Raw genomic sequence first — 3,539 nt, forward strand, 5'->3', positions numbered from 1 at the left:
CCGGATAAGATTCGTTGGTGGAGGATGCACGAACAGCGCTAGGCAATCAATTCGTGGGGCTCTGGACTTGATGGTGGAGGACGCACGAACAGTGCTAGGCAATCAATTCGTAGGGCTCTGGACTCGATGGTGGAGGATGTATGAATGACAATCAATTCATGGGGCTCCGAATAAGATTCGTTGGTGGAGGATGCACGAACAGCGCTAGGCAATCAATTCGTGGGGCTCCGGACTCGATTTGTTGGCAGGACGGAATGGTCCACCGGGTTCTTTCACCTAAAAGGCGAACATGCTTTAGCCAGGAAAAATAAATCATTCACGAGAGCATCATATTTTAGAGAAACAATATACTCATGGAAAAAGTAATTTTCCTTGTAACCGAAAATGAAGGACAGGATGTCAACATTTAGCTTTAAAATGAACATTCAGGGGAAACGTCGGGTCAAACTGAATTGCATTGTTTCATATGAAGTCCGCATTGTACAACTTTCCATTGTATTGCATTGTTTCATATGAAGTCCACATTTACCAAATTTCACGACAAAGGTTGCATGCATCTGCATCCCTAAAAATCATGTTAACTGCATAGATTTCCAACATCTAATGTCCAATCTTTTGAATTTGGGATGATCGGCCCTCTCAATGAGTCAATCTCTGGCTTTCTCATAAGGGTGGACCCTTGGGTACTAATACCCTCAACTTCAGAGGGCTGCACGCCCTCGCCTTCAGAGGGATACACACCCTCGCCATTAGAGGACTACACATCCTCGCCTTCAGAGGGCTACACGCCCTCGCCATCAGAGGACTACACTTCCTCGCCTTCAGAGGGCTACACGCCCTCACCTTCAGAGGGCTACACGCCCTCGCCTTCAGAGGACTACACGTCCTCGATGTGCCATTTCGCTTCTTTAATGGTTCCGCCATTTGAAGAGATTTTTTGGAATTTCAATCGGTTCGAATGAAAGAGAATGAAAAAATATGAAGTTTGGGCTTTGTGGACAGTGATTTGGACAAGAAATGAGCGAGATATGGCTGGAGAAAAATTTGGGGGCGAGGGTTTTCGAGAAAGAGAAGAGTTGCAGATTTCAGAATTTGAAATTTGAATATATAGGTGCAGGGACGCGTTGTAATCGATTACACAAATATGGTAATCGATTACCAGAGAGCAACATAGCCAGAAATAATTGCTTGTAATCGATTACACTATTATGGTAATCGATTACCAGTGGTTATTTTAGCCAGAAACAAAGACCAATAGACTTTCTAGGAGAAAATAAATTTTGAGTGATTATCAAGATACTTTTTAAAGAAAAATATATTAAAAATACTTTATGAGTAATTCTCAATCAAGTAATTCACATATCATATCCCGCAAAACCTTTGAAACATGTAGATAATGAATTATATCAAAGCAATCAAACATAAGTATGAAGAATATTAATTATAGATATTATTGAAATATTTTAGTGAAAGTTTCATGCTTAGAGGATAAACTCAATCAAGAACACATATTCATAATTTCAAACAATCAAAACAAACAAATAAAAAATTGTTAGTCATCATAATCAAACTGATTGAAGAAAAATTTCAACTAAAGAGAGATTTTAATAAGAGAACGGTTTTGATATTACCTTTTTCATGATTAAAGTGTCTAGATCTTCAAAGATGAGGATCATAATTTTTCTCCTTGTTTTTCATTCTTGAGAGATGTTCTCATCACTTTCATAATCCTTGGTTAGAAGATTAATCTCCTTTTCTGAACCATCGGATGAGTCATTGTCATCCCAAGCAATCAATCAAGAACACATATTCATAATTTCAAACAATCAAAACAAACAAATAAAAAATTGTTAGTCATCATAATCAAACTGATTGAAGAAAAATTTCAACTAAAGAGAGATTTTAATAAGAGAACGGTTTTGATATTACCTTTTTCGTGATTAAAGTGTCTAGATCTTCAAAGATGAGGATCATAATTTTTCTCCTTGTTTTTCATTCTTGAGAGATGTTCTCATCACTTTCATAATCCTTGGTTAGAAGATTAATCTCCTTTTCTGAACCATCGGATGAGTCATTGTCATCCCAAGCAATGTAGGCTTTCTTGGTCCTTCTTTCATCAAACCTTTTCTTTTCACTTTTCTCAGTCCAATCTTCATTTGAAGGACAATTGGCCTTGATGTGACCAATTTGGTTGCATTTGTAACACCTAAGGACTTGAGAATCTTCTTGTGATTTTCGTCCATTGTTGAAGTTTGATCGAGGCCGTACCCTAATATTAAAAACAAGTTGTTTCCTCTGATTCAGAAGCCATTCTCTTATCCTGGGTTATAGAGAATTCGTCCCTAACAGTCAACCACTTAATCCAACCCTATTTCAATTTACTAAGCGAAAATCAACTTAGGGTTGTCAATACGTGATTAGGCACCACATACACCAGTTAGCCCTTCGTCCATTAAGCATGAACCCTAGTTAGGCTCAGAGGCAATTAATCGAACACGAAGTGTGCACTGATTAATGTTCACGAATTTGGGATAACTGGTGAAGGGAAAACTGTCAGGAAACCACATTACAAACGAAACCTCAAAGAGAGTTGGGCTTCGTCCTCAAAAGGAAACAACACCAAAAAAAACTAGCCTTCCATAGATTCAAACAGAAAACACAAATGAAACATGAAGCAGATATGTAAATGAAACAGAAACGTAAATGAGACAGAAACGTAAATGAAAGTAGAAGAAGAAGCAAGAACAAAATTGTAATTAGAAGCAGAAAACGGAAAATTACATTAAGACGAAAACAGTAGCCTTAGAACAGAAAAACGTAAAAACCTAAAACAAAAGCTCTGAATAATAAAATAGCATAACAGAATAGCCTTGCACGAATCCCAAGGCTGCTATCTAAAAAGAGTCACTCAAAGTCACTGGGCCCTATTACAATACTCTGGCCCAAAATGAAATAAACACTGAACAACATAAAATAAAATTGCGAAATTTCCTAATTAGAAATTAACTAAGGTAAGCGCTGCTTTATTTGCCCTCTTCAAGTCCATAACCAAAATCCGGATTAAGCCCAATGTTTCATTAATTCCTGAAATTAGATTAAAAACATCAAATTAGCTAAATGAGCCCAAATAATAAAATTGCCTGATTAATTGACAATTAAGACCAATCAGTAATTAAAATGGTGCAAAAAGGGTTTAGAAAATAGAAGAAAATGATGGCACATCAAAACCCCCCATACTTAGCCTTTTGCACTCCTGGGCAAAATGAAACAAAGAACAAAATCCAAGGGTATCAAAGAGAGACAAACGAAAACATTCACATATTTCTCAATGAACATCAAGGAATGAAAGGAATGGGTAACATGTAACATAAGGAGATCCAAAAAGTCAAGACATTCATGAAAATCATCCAAGCAACCCAACCATGGTAAAATAGTTAATCAGCTCAAGAATGAAAAGTGATAAAGCCTCACAAGATATACACTCTATCTCTCAAGTGTCTAGGCTACTATTTACCCACCAAGCACCCATGAAAACAAAC

The sequence above is a fragment of the Glycine max genome, chromosome 3, assembly GCF_000004515.6.
Source record: "Glycine max cultivar Williams 82 chromosome 3, Glycine_max_v4.0, whole genome shotgun sequence".
Classification (NCBI taxonomy): domain Eukaryota; kingdom Viridiplantae; phylum Streptophyta; class Magnoliopsida; order Fabales; family Fabaceae; genus Glycine; species Glycine max.